Here is a 20074-nt window from a genome sequence, read left to right as displayed (position 1 = left end):
AAACCTGCAGAACAGCTGTTCTGATCCTCCCCCTCTTCTCCCTCCACCCAGAAATACTCTCTGGGGAAACCAAACTACCAGGCGGGTCTGACCAGAGCTTTGCTGCGTAACTGCGCCAAACTGTCATACAAACCAAGGAGAAAGAAAAGGTGCCCCCTTTGGGTGAGAGACAGGGCAAAAAAGAATGGAAATTGTGTCCTTGAGAGGAAGAGAGACAAAAAGCTCCTGGGGAGGAAACTGGAGGGCAAAACAGTAGGAATATTTCTCGGCATCCTTCCTGGATACAAAATTCTAGGGGTGGTGTGACCAATGCAGGATAAATCAGAACAATGAAATTTTTTGATCTTGAGACTATACTTCTATAGTTTAAGTCTAGGATCACATTTGGTTTTTTTGCAGCTGCATCACACTCTTGGCTCAAGTTCATCTTGTGATCTACCAAGACACAGAAATCTTTTTCACATTATGCTGCCCAATGTGATCTCTGTCCCCACTTTCCCTCCTACTCATTCCTGTGACTTTTCCAGCCCAAACAAAGAACTCTGCATTTCCTCTATTCATCCTGTTGGTTTCACTTATTGTTCCAGCTTGTCAAGATCCTCTCAGAGCTTGGTACTGTCCTTCAAGGGGTTTGCTACTCATTCTACCTTTCTGTGGTCTGCAGATGTGATGAGCACATTTCCTAACCCTTCATCAAGTCCTTCATAAAAATGGGAAACAGCACAGAGGCTAGGATGCTACTCAAGACTTCCTTCCAGCTTGATACAGAACCATCAATGTACATAGGTTGTGTACAATTATTCAACTGGTTCTATATCCATTTGATGGTAGCACAGTCCAGCCCACATTTTGCAATCTCTCAGTGCAGATATTTGAAACTGTAGCCCAAGCTTTGCATACTGTAGCTTATTTCAAACCAAAACATTGAATTCTCTCTGCCCTGCAATTCATCTGATCCCACCATTCCTTAGGCCCTGAATCCCACCAACTACAAGCATTTAAAATTATCTGTTCCTGAGTCCTAAGATTCAGCTCTGCAAGAAGCTATTACATTAGCATAAAGCATTTGTGCGCTTTATATGGGTTTTCTGCCTTCAGCCTTCCTTCCTGAGTTTTATGACTTCCACCTGCCTTCTCTCAAATCTGCTTTCAACCACTGACCCATCTTCCTCCAGAAGCCTTTTGATGCTCCAGCAGATCATCTGGCAGTAATCAAAAACAGCAGGATCTACCCCACAGCTCCTTTCTTGAGTGGGCAATGTTAGCTGTCCAAAACACAACTGCTCTTTGGTACAGGGGTGTCTGCAAGGTATGGTCAAAAAAGTCAATGAAGCAGAGCTGGCTGGGGAATTCTGGGAGTTGAAGTCCATGCATCTTAAAGTTGCCAGGGTTGAGAAACACTGCTTCAGAGGGTACCTCTCAAGAGAAGGAATTCAAAGGGGACCCCCTGTCCCTGATCCTATCAGGTGGACAGATCCGACTGAGAACAGGGGCTGCCCTCTGAGTAGTATCAGAAGCCCATCCTGTCAAAGGCATTCTTCCTTCCTTCTAGTCAGTTTCAGAATACCTCTAGTAAATTGCTGCTATGTTGTTTGTATTGCTCTGTGTGCAATGGAAACATCTTATAAGATGTTTAACTATAGCATATATAATAACATTGTTTCCTTTGCCATATCCCACAAGGAAAACCAAAAGTCCCAAACTTTGAAACGTGTTACAATTGTTGCCCACCTGGCTGGTTTGATCTTCATTCTGCCTTGTGTTCAGTTGTGACAAGTGTTTCATCCCCTTAGTATAGCAACAGCATAGATGAGCCAGAGCTAAACAGGCAGTAATACCTGGCTGACTCTCTCTGGGGTCCAGAATTAAGTCATGTTAGACCTGGGGAATCTTCGGATGAGAGACCACAAGGACAGCCCAGGTGAGAAATTGAAAAAGCATGGCAGAAGAAGGCAATAATTGCAAAGTTCTGGCCATGGAGTAACCAGGAGTCATGGCTGGATGGGGAATTGTGGGCGTTGAAGTCCACACATCTTAAAGTTACCAAGTTTGAGGAACACTGCTTTAACGCATCTCTTGAAGATGACCATCCAGCCTCTGTCTGAAGATGTCTAACAAAACAGAACTCAGTACTTTGTGTAGCAGCCTGTTCCAGTGGCTGATAGCATGTAGAGTCAGGAAATTCTTCTGATGTCTAGCCTGTAGCTTTCACCCCTTGGTTCTGGTCCTGCCTTGTGGGGCAACAGAGGATAGGTCCACTCAATCTTCTGTGTGATAACTCTTTAGATGTTTGGAGATGGCTCTCATCACTGATAAGATTCAGAAGTGTCTGACTGAAGATATGGAATGACTCAGGTGACTGAATTTCAGTGGGAAAATGAGATTGCCAGAAGAACATCTGCCTTGGTTTGGTAAAGGACCCTTGTGTTAGAACACAGTCCTTGCAATCCTCTGTCTCCTGAGCAAAATTTCCATAATATTTACAAACCTCCTAACATGTTATCTCCCTGTGCAGGGGTGTCCACAGGATGTGGTCAAAAAAGTCAAGATGGGGGTGCAAGGGTGCCATGCAGTGACATCTCTGTCCCCATGACTCCATTATCTTCCTTCCTTTTCTTCCCTCTCATATCCCTTACTCTTTAGATAGAATTTATCATTGGGACTTTTCCCTTTGGAAAAGCTGAACTGCTTACAGGGAGTCCTTGCTTAACGACTGCAACTGGGACCAGAATTTCAGTTGCTAAGTAATACAGTTGTTAAGCAAGGCATCATGTGACCAGACCTGATTTTATGACCATTTTTACCACAGTCATTAAGCAAACCAATGGTTCCCTGTTGATTTGGCTTGTCAGAAGCTGGCTGGGAAGGTCACAAATGGCAATCATGTGACTGCAGGACATTGCAACCAGTTGTAAATGCAAGCCAGTTGCCAAGCACCAAATCACGATCACGTGACTGCAGGGGTGGTGCAGTAGTTGTAACTTTGAGGATGAGTTGTAAGTAACTATTTTTAGCCTCATCGTATCTCCAAACCATAGTTTAAAAAATGGCCATCAAGCAAGGACTACCTATATGATCATTCTGACATTCCCCCTGGATTCACAGAGAAGAGAGCTGAGGTTTACTGGCTGGCCCTACTGAAGCCCCTTATCAACTCATTCAATGGTTTGGCTGTTCTTCTAATAAGGAAGATCTCACTGATGCCCTGTGACCTTCAAACTTTATGATTTCTTGCAGGGTAATTAATGGATTTTCTAGGCAGGCTCATTGTTCATGGTCTTCCTCCTGTTTCCTCCCACCCACCCCCATTTCCTTCAGGTCTAAGATGAATATTTTGTGGTCTTTCCCCAACCATATTAGAAGCTCACTTCTTTGCAAGAAACTGGCGCCATTGCTTGTCATCTGTTTGTCAAGGTGCATTAGTTTCTATAGCTACTGCTTAATTACATTCCAGCTTCACTAAGTGGCCATTCTACCAATTAAGTGGGCTGGGAGTTGAATTTTTCTTTTTCTTTTTTCTTTTCCAAAATAAGAGCATCAGTTTAAGGTGCGTAGATCATTTCCCTCAAAGTGAAGGCAGTGTACCCAGCGAGCTGTTTTATTTACTCCTTACTTGGTCTTTTATCACAAAATTTATCCTTGCAGGCCAAGGGGCTCCACAGAGTATGGTTAGAAGAGTCAAGAGGGCTGCGGCAACAGTGCAACTGAAGCAATGCACATAAAGTATGCGTATTCAGATCCAACTGAATTGGCTCACTCTGATTTATGGCGAAATCCATACAGTTTTCTTAGCGACAACGTGGAGGTGATTTCCCTGTTTTTTCTGCGAGTTTTTTTCCCCCCAACTTCTCAGTCTGGCCTTCAGCCTTTAGATTTCCTGGTGGTGCCCCATCCAAACAAATCTACTATTAAATAAATGCCCAACTTTCTCTAGCATGTACCACTACACTATCTAAGATGCCGGAGTATTTCTGTTTAACAACAGTGAGGGAGAAAGGCAAAGCTCCTTTCCTTTGTGGAAATCAGTGGTGTTACAGATGGGAACACAAACCTTTGGAATCTTATTGTCTCCAAACCCTTTACAGGTTTACTAGCTGGAAATCTCTACAGCAGGGCTGGGCAGCTTGGGTGAATCTCCACATCATCTGAAGGGGGCCAAGGTTTTGCCCATTCCTTTTTCTAGGATGTGCATGTGTATGTGTATAATTTAGGGCCCCATTGGTCTGAATGGCATTGAGCCTAATTTACCATTTACACTACCATTTCAGATGTTTGCCGATATTGTAACACAGGGGTGCAAAACCAGGTGCCACTTTTCAACAGTGGCAACCAAGAGGAACTTCTCAATCTGCTGCCCCTCCCTGACTGAGAACAGAGCTGCCTTTCCTACCCTCCCACAGCTGCATCCAGCACAAGCCGTGATGATGTCACTAGTGCAATGAGATCCTGATGCATGTGGTATCACTTGCCCCCTTTCCCCCCTACCCTCTGGATGCTTATTCATCAGCAGCTGCATTTATGGCATCCCACAGAGCTAAGAGTAGGGAAAAGCAGAAAAAACATGAGCCAGAACAGTCTCTCTGATGGACACACCATCCCGTCCCTTGCATTTAAAAAAAAAAAAGAGTTACACAATTACCAGTGATGCCACCTCATCTTCAGCCATCAAAAATGGGTCATTTCTGCTCATGGGCCAACTTATCTTCCAATTTATCTGGAAATGCAGACAAAAGGCAGAAGGCCTCCCTTGCTGGGGGGGGAGGGAGGGGGAGGGCAGTGGTAAAACTGGAAGGTTGGGCCCTAATTCTTGACAGCACCTAACAAGTGACCTCTCTGGGTGGGTTCAGAGACTCTCCAGGCTAAAATGCGCTTGGTTAGTGCAATGTGTAACTTGAGTCTATGTCCTCCTTGTGTGGGCATGCTGACCTCCCCCACAACCATCAAAGCCATGGGTGGGGAGGGGAGGGGAGGGGCCGGTGCAGCTGTTCTGGGCTGGGATGCCTGATTCCAGATAGTAAGAGTGACCCCCATGGGCCTTGGGTGTGCGTCTCTACACCAGAAGGTTTCCCTAAATCCCTGGTGAACAGCAGTGACTGCTCACTCCCCATCTGAGCTGCCTTCGGCTAGTTAAGAAAGTTTTTAAAAACTCCTCCATTGGGGTGAGCCAGATACTTGGAGGAAAGGGAGAGCCTTGGAGAGGAGGAGACACCACCATAGTCCCTTCTCTTGGCCAAGTCAAAAAAGGCAAACAACCTGCATGGCTTATTTGCGGGACCTTTTCTGTGCATGTTGAAGTAGGACCTCATCTTCTCCCATAACTGAAGAGGACTCCAAAGGTATCTTCGCACCTGGACTGTTTAAAGTCCTGTATTATATATGCTGTTGTGTTCTTTAGGGTTGGATTACATGGTGAAGGCACCAGGTGAGAAACCGGGAGACTGTGAGTTCTACTCCTGCCTTAGGCACAAAGCCAGCTGGGTGACCTTGGGCCAGCCACCCTCTCTCAGCCCTAGGAAGGAAGCAATGGCAAACCACATCTGAAAATCTTGCCAAGAAAACTGCAGGGGCTTGTCCAGGCAGTCTCTGAGAATCAGACATGATTGAACATATTAAAAAATATATATTATTATATTTTTATCAGTGCCCCTCCCCCCAAAAGCTGTTGGAGTGGAGCAACATGGACATTTTCTTAATAAATCTTTTAGAAAATGATGCATTCTGGCTCAAAAGCAGGAGGAAGGGGAGCCACCCATGGCTTCTACTGGGAGCATTTGTGGGGGATGGGCAGGCAAAAAAGTCAAGATGGTGGTATCCACATGCACATAAAAAGGGCAGGGTTTTGACTGCATGGTCACAATACCCATCCGGATTTTTTTACCTATGCAGATGCCCCAGCTCCACTTTGCAACATGCTGGAAGAGGACTTCTTCTGTTTCCAGTAAATGAACAAAAGCCTCATCTGAGCTGGCCTGCCTCTTCCAGGTCTCAGTAGGTGGAGTCCCCTCACCTTGGAGAATCCAAAAACTAAGCAGGATCAGCCCTGGTTAGTGCTTGGATGGGAGACCACCAGAAAAATCTCAGGGCTGCAGACTAGCATGGGAGGTTGAAAAACACCCTGGAAGAATGCAATGGGAAACCCCTTCCATGCTGCCGCCAAGGAAATGTTCAAGGAGTTCACAGAAGTTGAATTCAACTCGAGGCACACATTACCATGTTATTCTCTCCTACCCCACCCCATCCAGTCTCCAGCCTTCCCACTAATTCCAGAACCCCCAAATCTCTTCCCTTCAGTTTGCCACTGCATTTGTTCCGCTGTTTTTATTGTCCACCAGTCAATAAAAACAAGAAAATCCTTTTGCTTGGACTTGTTAGCTACACAGAACTAGTACAAAAGGAAAAGAGATCAGGAGGGGAAAGGAAAATAACAAACTCTCAGGCAATAATTTTTAATGTTACATGGTTTTTATAACAAGCAACTCTAATATACCTGTTCATTTTTTTGGCCAGCTCATAGTATGCTGAGGTTTGACATACTGTATATGCATTTGGCCCAATGTTACTGCTGACTTTTTTTTTTTAATTTGGAACAATTTTCTGTCCTAGTGAGAATCTTTGCAATTTTCTTAAAACTGCTCTCAAACTTGTCTTTGCTTCTACATTTGGGCTGCCTATCTGGGCTGCCAAATCCCAAAGATGGTATCAGAGGTTCCAGAAAAAACACTCAACCCTCTAGATTACTTTACAGGTTGGGACAGTAGTAACTATACTGTGTATAGAATGATGTACAAACAATGGGGGGTAACCATATATGGGCTGCAAAAGCATAATGGGAGCACTAGGTGGCAGTAAAGAGAGAATTTTCTGAATCTCTTTGTTGCCCTCTAGTGTTGGTTCAGATCTTGGCCACCCAGATATGTTAGCCCATTCCAAAATCAATTTATAATCCCTTTTGGAGGTAAATATATTTTAATATAAAACAAGAGAAATGAATGTTTTCTGGTCACTCAGGACTTAAGTCCTTTGAACTAATTTCCACTTGTGACCAGGATTTTATTCTATGGAAACTTATAGTACAATCCATAAATAACCCTTATGTATGAAAGTCATTCCTACTGCAGACTCCGCAGCAGCGATTGCTCAAATATGTTGCTTCCTGTTGGAAGAGACCTTGGAAAAAATCTGCAACAGGAGTCAAAAGCTAAGAGAATGAAAATGCTGCGATATGTAATCATTCTTTTAGAATTGCATGTCAAGGAGGGTGTCCTTTCTAAAAAGGACAACTTTGATTAATAGAAAATGGAAAGATTAAAGCCAGCTGGTCCAAGTCTGGAACATTATCTGTTATACTCCACTCTCTTTTGCTGCAGGGAGGCAAAGGAAGTTTTATACAAAGAGCTTATCATTTAATGAGGCAGAAGCTGAGAAACAAGGATGTAAAGAGGAGAATTACTCCTGTGGCAAGCCTGCTTTTCCTTAATCATGATTTCACAAGAAAACCACCAATGACTGGTTCATTCGGTCAGCTAAACTGGTGGATTGGCAATGCAAGAATGACAGATGCAACTTAGGCGGCCCCTGATATTTTTTAGAATTAAAAATTACAATGAAGAATGAGTCCAATCTTCTAAGACAAGCATATCTGGAAGATCTGGGTTCTCTAAAGAACCCTCATGGTGTTGGCTCACTTGCAATTTTGTAAGTAACAATAACAGCTATATTCTACAATGTTGAAACATACGTAGTATTTTTAAAATATATTTTGATTCCTGTAACATAGCAGGAATTCTCACTGAAGGTCAGCTGCTTACAAAGGCTGATAAACCCCTGCTTTAAACCATGGGATTGTATCTTTCTTCCAGTGTTGAGCAAAATTTATTCTCCCTGCTGAAAGCATGTATCTCATTAAATTATTATGTTTCCTGTTGATTTTTCCTGAGATTGTACCTACTAGGAAAAGTTGTGGTTTCATTTCAAACCTTTCACCAGACATGTGGTAGCCCTATTCTTACCAACCACTTTAAACTCTTTTTCACACTATTGCCTGTTTCCTGACTTCGTGGTCCAGATCTTTCCATTTCGAAAGTAAAAGATGAAAGTGCAAAAGATTAATCTGTGGAGGTGATCTGCTTGATCTCACATCACTTCCCATGCAAGGCAGCTGTAAGACAATAGTTCTGTTTTTGGCAAACTTAATTGGAGAGTTCAAAGGGAAGGTGATGAGTCCCTGCTAATTACAAGAATGGCCTGGGAGTTTTGCAAGAGTGAAGATTTGTTTTGCTTTGTTTTCTGCACTGGAAGTTGTGGTTTCAAAGTTGCATGCATTCCTTTTCAAAAATTGTAATGAGGGAAAAGCTGGCACCTTCTATCCAGTCCGCATTCAGAAGCAACTGAATCTTATTTCAAGGCTGGCAGGGGGGATAGCATCCATCTTAAGAGCATGGGATAAGCTACATCTGTCTCCCAGCATCCTTCCCTGCACTGAAGATGGATATTTACCCAAGACTGTCCTAAGTATTGTTGTATCAGAGTGTAAGGGAGTAGTGAATGCACTGTGAAATGAAGACTGAGATAATGGAAAGAGAAAATCCGTACCTTTCAAGTAACTGGATTTTCTAGTCAAGATCTCCATGAAGAAGCCAGCTACATTTGGGAGTGATTTTCAGTGTCTTTGGATATGATGTCGCTTTTCTTTCCTAGCTAATTTTGACACCCTAATGCTGCTGCTCCCGATGGGGCTGACATATAAACCTCCACCAGACAATGAAGGCTTATTAATAACTCTGCTCAGATTCAGAGCCAGGCTGAGAAGGTGGAGCCCACTCAGTCCATGCGATCAGCAATCTATAAATAGAGACACCACAGACATCTTTTTAGTTTATAAAGCAGTCACATGCATAGAGAAAACCGCTCACCATAAGCAAGAAAGAACAAGGGTGTAGTGCAGTGGCGTGGGTTCCTTAGAGAGTGCCTCCCTAGCTTAAAAATGGAAAAATGGGAAGGCCTTTCTTACTTTGTGGTGACATTTCCACTAAAAAGGAGATGAATATGCGAAGCTTCTTCTTCCCTACACCACTTCTAATTTTCTCAAAGATTTTGAGACAATTGGCTCAAATTTGGCTGACAGTTTGGGCTGCTCAGGTCAAAGTTTCCAACCAGTGGCAAAACACTTCTAGGGAGTCCACAGACAAACTGGCATGTTTTTCTGGTGCTCAGAGGCTGCATCTGATGCAGGGGTGTCTGCAGCATAAGGTAAAAGAAAATCTATGTACTGGCTGCAACAGTGTAGTCAAAGCACCACCTGTTTTTTATGTCCCTTGCACATAAAAGATAACATACAGGAGGAAGCAGATTATCTAGACAAGTTTCAGTCGAGCTTCAGGCTGGGATTTCGTATGGAGGCAGCCTTGTTTGTGCCCTGTGGCTGAGTGGGATGGCAGTGGGGCATCCATCCTTGTGCTCCTTGATCTCTCAACAGTTTTCAACACCAATCAACTGCAGTATCCTTCTAAGCTGGCTCCAGGAGCTGGGGATAGGGGGCACCATTTTACATTGGTTCTCTTCCTTCCCCCAGGCCCAATTTCAGTTGGTGTTAGTGATGGAGTTATTAAAGGTTAATAAAAGAACTCCAATCAGCAAACAGCAATCTTGCAGAGTAGAAGTGTGAACCAAAAAAAGGAACTTGCACATTAAGATTAATTATGTTCAGAAATAAGTTCAGTCTTCACACTGTAGTTAGATGAAGAAAAATAGAGATAGCTTACTTTTCTTCAGTAGATCTGGATACAGATAGATTCATAGTAGAAAGCGCTTAATCATCACTGGTTCTTGGTAGCAGAGGATGGTTGTGGGAGGGCTGCATTCCTGCAGCAGCTCCTGCTTGCAGGTCTGCCAGAAGGGTAATGGAGATTGTTAATCCCCAAGCCCAAGAAGGAGGAAGTAGAAATCAGGTGACCCACATGACATCCCACAAGCACAGTAGAGATGTGTTTGCTAGAGAGACCCCTTTATGGTTATGAGACAATGCTGAGTTGACCCCTGATAATTCCAACAGTTAGTTGGGCAGGGGGCGAGATAGCTCCCTAGGCCTTTCCTTTGCAGGATGCCACAGGGCTTGCCTCTACCTTCCTTCCTATTCAGCATCTACAAGAAACTGCAGGGTGACGTCATCTGCCAGTCTGGGGTTCAGTATCCTCAGGATGCTGATGATACCCAATTATATCTCTCGACCCTGGGCCAGCCAAGTGAGACTGTCAAGGTCCTGGAGGCGATGGGGAGGAACTGTCTCTAACCCAGTCCTACCAAGACTTAGTGGCTGTGGGTGTTTGGCCCAAACAGGTCTGGGAATGTTCCCTCTTTGACCTTGGATCAGGTAGCACTTCCCTGTTCAAGAGTGGTACACAATCTGGGGGTCTTCCTGGACTCACAGCTCCTGCTCAATGAGCAGGTGACAGTTGTGGCCAGGGAGGACTATGCACAGCTTCATCTGTTGCACCAGTTGCACCCATGCCTAGATTGGGTGAGCCTTCAGAAAGTCATCACGAGGAAATGCAATCTACATGGGGTTGCCCTTGAAGACCACCTGGAAGCTTCAACTAGTCCAGAAGGCAGCAGTGGTGATCAATATGCCTTGGAATGCTCGTGTGATACCTCAGCTTTGCGAGATGCACTGGTTACCAGTATGCTTCCAGGTGAAATTCAACTTCCTGGTTGTGACCTATGAAACCCTACATGGCCTGGTTACTTGAAGGACCACTATTTCCCATGGTATCAGCCTGGCTGGTTTCATCAGACAGAGTTGGCATACTCCATGTCCCTCCAACTCAGCAATCTATCTATTGGGACTCAGAAGCGTGCCTTCTCTGTTGTAGCACCTGCACTCTGGAATGAGGCCCCTCCAAAATCCGTGTGGGTCCCACCCTGCTGGCATTCTGGAAAGCCTTGAAGACCTGGCCGTTCTCCTGGGCCTTGGGATAGGGTGGCTGGGGCCCCTGCTGGATTGGGCCCTTGTGCGGTGAGATGGATCAGCCATCTTGTTGTTCTTGTTATTTCTTTCTTTTATGATGATTGCATTCTATTTTTATCCTGTTGGTTTTATTATACACTGCCCAGAGTTGGTTTGGTAAATGGGCTAAACTTGGAGACTTTCCTTTCTCAGTAAAAAAAAAAATCCCTGTTCACATATAGGTAGTCCTTGTTTAGCAACTGCCTCATTTCACGACCTTTCACATTTTTTTTAAATTTAATTTTTATCCCACCTTTTTATTATTTTTATAAATAACTCAAGGTGGCGAACATACCTAATACTCCTTCCTCCTCCTGTTTTCCCCACAACAGAAACCCTGTGAGGTGAGTTGGACTGAGAGTGACTGGCCCAAGGTTACCCAGCCAGCTTTCGTGCCTAAGGTGGGACGAGAATTCACAGCCTCCTGGTTTCTAGCCCAGCACCTTCACCAAAGTAACTTTACAACCAATCCTCACATTTATGATCTTCACAGGTCTGTAAAGCAAAGGAAAGCTGAAGTAAGATTGTAGTTGTGGTTTCACTCAGCAATCACTTTGCTTAACGACCAAGTTGCCAGTCCCAATTGTGGTTGCTAAATGAGGACTACCTGTACTTTCACATACTGCATCTAATGTTGTGCTGACATCTGCCTGGCTCTCTCCCCATGAGAGGCTCCTGTTTCTGCACCTTACGGCCAGGAGACTTGAGAATATCTTTTGGATTTTTCTTGCTGAGCATCACTTGTTTCTGAATGGATGGAACAGAAGAGCTCCAACTAGATTTTTTGATATCTTGCCAGCATCCTGGAAGCTCCCTGGCAGCTCCAACTTTTCCATCTGAAAAGTTTATTTATTTATTCATTTATTTATCAATCATATTTTTATCACCGCCCATCTCCCTCATATGGGGGACTCTGGGCGGTTCACAATAAAACAGTTTAAAATTAATAAAATCATAATAATATCATTAATCTACAAATATCAATGTCAATAAATAAATATAAAATGTAATGAGATCCACGTAATGGCAGATCTAATACCACCCAAAGGGGAACAAGACCGGCCTTGGCAGGACTAGGGAGCCAACCAGCCCCCAGAGTGGCTCTTCCTCTCCCCACTCCAGGCATGGTGACAAAGCCAGGTCTTCAATCGTTTCCTGAAGTCCAGAAGAGAGGGGGCTAACTGCACTTCCGGGGGAAGGATGTTCCAAAGGGCAGGAGCTGCTGCAGAGAAGGCCCGCCTCCTGGACCCCACCAGATGGAATCCTCTTGCAGACGGGGTCCGTAGCATGCCCTTTCTACACGGCCAGGTGGGATGGGTCGATGTAACAGGGATGAGGCGGTCCCTTAGGTAACCTGGACCCATACCAAGTTCCCCCATTGAATGAGTTTCCACCTGCTCTCCCCACTTGAGATATCACAAAAATTATCATTATTATTATTATTATTATTATTATTAATATTTATTATTATTATTATTATTATTATTATGGTTGGTCACATGGTCAGCCAGATGTTTAGACCAGATTTGGCATTTTTGCCCACCTATCGAGTCCTTCCCAAGGCCCTGGGACAGGCAGATGTTGTTGCTTAGTAATATTAAAGGTATCATCGCAGGATGTAACCTCTTCCAAGTAAAGCTGCCTTTTGCAATTGACTTATTATTATTATTATTATTATTATTATTATTATTATTATTATTATTATTATATTTAAATTTATTGGCCACCCAACTCCAGTAGACTCTGGGAAGTGTACAAAACTAGAGAAAACATAAAAACAGCTAAAAACATTAAATTGAACAGGCAGCCCAGACTAAAATAATTTAATAGACAACAAAATCAGCACAACAAAACAGGGGCCATTGCACAAAATGGGTGTATGTGTGTGTTGCAGACCTCCAGAGAGCAGATGGCAGCATTTCACACCCAGACTTTGGCTGCCTGCAAGAGCCACATGACCATGGAAGTGTCTGCGGACAAACGCCGGCTCTTCGGCTTTGAAACGGAGATGAGCACCGCCCCCTAGAGTCGGACACGACTGGACTTAATGTCAAGGGAAACCTTTACCTTTTACTAAGAGCATCAGGTTCCCCTTTTGGGGTGGTTAAAATTCCTCCAGATAATCTTCTGTAGAATAAGGCAGATATGATTCCATTAAGCTGAAAGACACATCCAAACCTTGAAGCTATTTTAAACCTTGTACAAAGGTGTAAAACAGCCTGACTAACTAAAGATGCCCATGATAGTAAGTGTGATCAGAAAATGAATTAGAAAGTGTTGTCAGCCATGGCGGGGGGCAGTGTAAAGCCATAGATTGGGGAAGACAAGCCCCCATCTGCAACTGGAATCAGATTCCACCCCCTGCCATTTTTGCAGCCCCCTAGAGCAACAGCCCCATTTCTTACCATTCTGCCATCCTCTCCCCAAAATTAAATCTATGCCTTCAAACAGATTTTATGGGCACAAAACAGTAAATAAATAATTTTTAAACATTGCCTCACTCTCCTCAGAAAATATCCCAATGGTATACAAAATCTGCCCCTTTCCTTTGGGTGCTATCAATATACTCCTGTCCAGGATGCAGAAATAGCAGAAATAAATATATACAGAAATGAATACACACACACACACACACTATACATATATATATAGTGTGCTTGCACAGGGGACATACATACATACATACATATATATATAGCGAAAGATCCCCTGTGCAAGCACCAAGTCATGTCTGACCCTTTGGGGTGACACTGCTTTCGCGATGGTTTCTTGGCAGACTACAGTGGGGTGGTTTGCCATTGCCTTCCCCAGTCGTCACCTTCCTCAGCAAGCAAGCTGGGTGCTCATTTTACTGATCTCAGAAGGATGGAAGGCTGAGTTGAGCTGAGCCGGCTACCTGAGAATCCAGCTTCTGCTGGGATTGAACTCGGGTCGTGGGGAGAGTTTCGGTTGCAATACTGCTGCCTACCACCTGCGCCACATGAGGCTCCATTTTGACATTTTTGTCCATGCCTGAGGGCACCCCTGGTGCCACACTTTTAGTGTAAAGATCTAAAACGTAGGCAGTTTGGACCAGTCCATGTTTCTCAGCCCTAGACTTAGACAGGTCACCAGGGGTGCCCTCAGGCATGGTCAAAAGTCATTGTGGCCGCCATCTTGATTTTTTTTTTACCATACCCTGCAGATACCCCTATGTGAAGCCTTTGGACAGCTGGGTATTTACCCTGGGTTTTGTTGATAGCAGACCCTTGCACAGAAGTGTCCACAGAAAGGGTCAAAAAGGTCAAGATGGCATCCATGCAATCTAAATGTCAAACATAAAAAAGGGGGCAGCAATGTCAACTTGACTTTTTGGATACCCCTGCTTCCTTCTCACAAACACTTAGTCATGATATTCAGTTTTTAGGACTAAGTGATAAGTCAGAATCTATTTCTGATTTTAAAAAGAACCTTGAAGCAGAGAATCACTTCCGCTGCCCGATTTTTAAAGGGTAGCTGGGACCACCCTGGAATGAAATTGGCAAGTTGTGGGCCACGCCAACCAGCTCTTCCAGCTAAAATATGTATTTAGAAACCAGGAATTAGGGTTCTGTTTTTTTCCTAATGTCATGCTATGGTAAGATTATGGACCACAGTAAGATGAAAGGCAGCCTTTGGGGGTTTGGTGACTGAAAAAATTGTTAACTTTGCTGGTGTTTGTGAAAGTCACAAACTCCTCTGTGACTTCAATCAGAACATGGTCTTTTGAATGCTGAAATCACAAGAGAGCATCTCTGAATTGCAGTGGGCTCTGTTGTTGGCTTAGAAACTGTTTACGTAAGGGCATCAGCAGGCATAGTCCTTTACCTCAGAAAGAACTTACAAAGCAATCTAAAGGAAGGACAGAGCAAAGGACTAGGTGAAGAGACTGAAGCTCAAGTCCAGGTTTTTGCCTCCAGCCTCCAGCCAGGGGGCCCTTTACCCAGCCAACTGCTGTGAGTCATGATGCCACCAACCTCGTGCACCGATGCAGACTGCGCAATTTGTACTGCAAAGTTGTTCTTCCTTTCTGTCTTCCTAAGAATACTGTCTGCATATTCCATTCCTGGTGACTTGGGTTCCTTCTTGTAAATCGGACACTGATCCAGAAATGCTGGCGTCCTTTATGTCAAGACTGAGCATCTTATTTCAAGGCTAAGGACCGGGATGGTGAAGATTGGCAGATCACCCTTGTGTCTCCGGCCAGTGCTGGAGCAACAACAATCAGCATCCAGTCCAAGCCAGGATGATATCATATGTATTATGATATCTTCATGAACTGACTTTTACATCATCTGTATGGTGACAACTTGATACCAGGGAATGTACTCCCTGCTCCTATGGATATCCATGGTGGAAATGTTCCTTTCCCATTGAGTAGACTTATCTGGTTTTACACATCCGGATCAGGGCCAGAAGTTTCCTGGCCAGGAGGAAGACCAAGTTTAGTCTTAATTTTGTTTTGTTTGGGATTTGATGCCATTGTTTTACAGCTAATTTAACCATTCCGAAGAAAACTAGGACTAAACTGACACACATAGAGGCGTCTGCTGGATATGGTCAAAAAAGTCAAGAGGGCCACCATGATTGTACGATTGAAGCTCTGTCTGCTTTTTATGTGCATCACATACACAACACAGGCAAAAAACAGGCAGAGCGTCAATTGGACCATTGTGTTCAGTAATGCAGCCTCCCCCATCACATGTTGAGAGAACCTGGCCATCATTTTAAGCCAAAATGTGGTTGGTTGGCTGGCTGGTTGGAGCGTCCTTTGTTCTGTGAACATAGTTGTATTTGGGTAAGCAAAGAGCAGGCTTTGGTGCAGTGCGTGAACCCAATTACTGACTATACCTGCCAGGATGATATAAATAAAGCAGAAAGCCCAAACATGCAGCTCAGAAGCCTTCTGGGGGTCGAAATGTGACCCCTGAGTCTGTTGCTCACAGCAGATGCAGAAGAACTGTCTGCACATCTGTCTGCCAGATGCACGAGCTCTGACTCCAAGGTTGCGTTCACACCATACACCCAACCAAGCCAGTTCAATTGCATTCGCACAAAATGCTTTGCAAAGGTTTTTGTTGGCTTGCTTGGCTGCATCATGTTTTGTGAAGCCAGCTCATTTGAGATTCAATGTACTGAGCAAGCCCAGGTAACGGGCTAATGAATTCAGGGAATGGGTTAATTCAGTAGGCAGATGAAGCAGATTGTGTGAACACAGCCACAGATCCCAGCCTTTCTCTTAATGGCCTCCTATTCTTGGTACAACAGCATTGCCTGCTTGCCAGGCCTTTCCAGCACGGGAGCAGATGGTGCCTGGAAGAGGTGGCTCCATTTCCTTTCCCCTGGCACAGCTGGCACTCCTGAAAGTGGGGGCACAGACAAGGAGGAGGAGGACGACGACAACGATGACAACGACGACCCCAAGTTTTCAGAACTTGAGAGAGGTCCTCGCCAGGTGCCCAGTGAACCCAACTGATGGATATCCTGAGCAAAGCCAGACTCCTTAGCTGTCCATTGCCAGCAAAGTGAGACCAGTTTTCAAAAGTACTTGCCCCCTCCTCATGATTTCCCCAAAACACAAGGAGGGGTCCTAGCCCCCCCACCCCCCTCCACCAGTAATACCAACCCCTTGCCTGTTGGGTTCGGTCAGTATGCCCCATCTCAAAAATGAATTGGATCTCAAACCCTACCATTGAACCATCCAGTTCCAACTTCCTTGCTTATTCTGACCATTTTGTGCTAACCCACCAGGATAAAATTTCTCAAAAACTCCAGAGTTTGTATTTGGAATTGTTCTAAGCAAGGTATTAGCCTGCTATGGACTGTTGATTTTATTTTTTTAATGGACCAATGTGGTTGTGGCTCCTTTTCAGGTGAAAAATGCAACCAGTTCCGGCTTCTTGCAGTTTGCTAAGTGGTTTTGTATTCCATCCCAGCTGCAAGGATGTATTTTTGGCTATTTCCTTTCTTCTTTGCACGATAGTAAAGATGCTGGAAGAAGGACCGAAGGTCCCAGACTGAAGTTCAGCCATAGACGTTCTGGGGCTGATCTGAGGCCCATTGACTCTACAAGGTTGCTGTTGTGGGGAGAAAACTGGAGAAGAAAATGCTCTACTCCTGGAAGGAAGATGGGACAGAAATCTAATGAAAACATACATAAACAGATAAGCAAAATAAGCCAAAACCGCTTCAGGATCCATGTCCCACCTTAGAACCTTTTCCTGCATCCTTTGGATTCAGTATCTTTTCTTTTCTTTTCTTTTCCTTTCCTTTTCTTTTTAGTTTTTATTTTCTTCCTTGCTCTTTCTTTCTCTGCAAACATCCTGCCTAAGTGGGCTCTTTGTAGCTTGCAGGAAAATTGGAAGGGAGGGGGGATGAGGGAAGCCGTAACACCAGTAACACCCATTCTCCGAAAGGTAATAAGAAGTTGCCAGTTGGCAATAAATATTTATGAGAATTGGCATAATGAAAAGAACTTATTATATGCAAGCTCCCCAAGGGCAGGAGCATTAAAGGTTCATTCTCCTCCATTTTTTGCTAGACAGAATTGCCTCGATCTCTCTCAGTTGTGGAGCAAATTGCTTATTTTTTTGTCCACTTACATGTTGGTGGCGATTAACGCAGCCAGCTGCTCCCCCTTGGCAGGGCTTAGCCCAGACAGGACAGGCTTTGTGTGTCTGTGGGTGTATCTTCTTCGGGTCTGGTTGTTTTTTAATCTTTTTCTTGGATCACACTGCAATCAGCAAGACAGCAAGTTTTCGGATTACACCGGCATCTTCTTCAACTTCTGCCCTGGCGGGAAGAGCGAGCCAGAGCGGTCACTGCCTTGCTGTGAGCAGTTTGGAAACTTCTTTGCGAAGAATTTGCACTCCAATGTTGGGATAAGGGGCGGGGTGGAGCTGAGGCCACCTCACCCTGTTTGGGGCGAAGAAAGGGATAGTTTTGCAATCCCAAGCCATCTTGGTCATGCAGTTTCTCTGGATTGTTGCTGGGTTTAGCCAGGCTATGGGGCAGAGTCTGCTCTGATTAGTAGCCATGAAGAATGGACAAGGCCATGGACTGAATGGGGAAAAGAAAACTTGTTGGTTCTCCTGGATATCTTACTGGGTCTTAATAACATTGGTTGACGTTTTTCTAGGTCACTGTTTCTCAGCCTCAGCGGCTTTAAGGTGGGTGGGCCTCAACTCCCAGAATTCTGGGAGTTGAGGCCCACCCACCTTAAAGCCGCTGAGGCTGAGAAACACTGTTCTAGGCTCTTTGGCAGAATTGGGGGTCCTTTTTTGCAGTTTTCATCCTTCCTGCCAAGCTCTCAAAAACCTGGGACTGCCACTGAGGGTAGAGGTGAAGGTGCTGGCCTGTGAGGGGGGGAGACTCAACTTTTAGTCCACCTTTAGCCTTGAAAGGGCCCTGGTGGACTTTGAGCCAGTCCCTCCCTCTCAGCCCAATAGTCAAGGTAGTCTAGTGGAGAAGGTGTGGGGTGGGGAGAGCCAGGTTCTAAACTACCTTCAAGGACTAGACTAGACTAGATTAGACTAGAACAGAACTTTATTGATTAGTCAATTGACCATATCAATAGGTTGGGCATCAGCCACTTTAAAATATAAAATATAGAATGTAACACCATAAAACAGATAAAATACAGTAAGATAAGATAAAACATACTACGTTAAGATAAAAGACGATAAAACACAGTGGGTAAAATAGAATTAAAATCGTAAGATAAAAATGCAAGATATAATAAAACAAGTAATAAAATACAAAACAATGTGACTTTAGGTGAGTTCCTCACCTTTACATGCCACCCCAATGTGTCCTATAAATTTCATTCTCAGTTGGACAGCCTTAACTATGTACTTAACAGTTCTGTTGACCACATATGTATTTGTGGCCTGGAGGAAGTAATGTAGTCTTTTGTTACGGTCCCGGTATGTGGCTCTGTCAAGTAACGTCTGGAGGTGCTGCGCCCTTGCTGGGGCACATAGTTGGCAGTTAAATAGGACATGTGCCATGTCTTCTATTTCAGGTGCTCCACAAACACATGGGACTAGAATAGGGCGCATTCCTGACCCCAGGTGTAATGAAAATGGGAGTGTGGCTCCACAGTGGCATTGGTAACCCAGAGAAGAGAGGGGCTTCACTTTTGTCAACAATGCTTTAACCTGCATTCTTGCACCAAGCCGAGGGTTGGACTAGATGGCCTCTATGGTACCTTCCTGCTGCACAGCGCAAGGACTGGTATAAGCAGGGAACCGTCAGACTAATGTGCCATTCAAAGGGCAACAGGAATGTCACCTCATGCCCTGTGTTTGTCCTTTTGCAGGAGAGAGGCCACTTCAAACAAGGAACCATCGGAGGACATCCTGCAAACTTTCCAAACTGGTGTGTCCCTGGGTTCCCAGAATTCCCAACCTGGACGGAGGGCACCATGTTGGAGAAGGCCATAAGATGTTCAGGGATCTTCAGTAATGTAGCACTCAGACACCAGATTTTAGGTGGTTTTCTTCAATCCAGAATGTAGGGATAGAAAACAGAAATGCAGCTGGAACTGGCTCTGCTGAAAGGGAGAGGGGGTTATTATCCTTTCAAAGGAGCACCCGCACTTAATCTGAAGTGCTTCATGCTTCAAACCTACCCCCACCCATGTCTGTTCATGTATATAATTCTTTACTAGCTGCATGCTTTGTGTTCCTGTAAGCCTTTTGAGCATGCACAGAGTGCACTTTCTTCCCCATCCTTGCTTCAGAGCCTGGGGACTAGGGATTTCAAACAGAGCTGAGTCCCAACACATCATAGGCCATCCTTCCGCACTTTCCTGCTAGGCACAATCTGGGATTAAAGCTCTTCCTGAAATGGGCTTTGCCCTGAGAAGCATTTTTCCTCTGAAAAAAGAGGCTTCTGTTTCTCTGCTTCATGGTCCGAGGCTTGAGAATTTATTTCCACTTCTTTCTGGTGGTGTTTTTGAGCTGACTTCCTTCTGGGAAATTGCCAAGGCTGCTTGGTGTCCTTTCTTTTATTCCTCTTGCCATCACTCCAAGCCTCCCTGGCTGATCCGTG

The sequence above is a fragment of the Candoia aspera genome, chromosome 13 (assembly GCF_035149785.1).
Source record: "Candoia aspera isolate rCanAsp1 chromosome 13, rCanAsp1.hap2, whole genome shotgun sequence".
Classification (NCBI taxonomy): domain Eukaryota; kingdom Metazoa; phylum Chordata; class Lepidosauria; order Squamata; family Boidae; genus Candoia; species Candoia aspera.
This window is presented reverse-complemented; position numbering follows the sequence as displayed.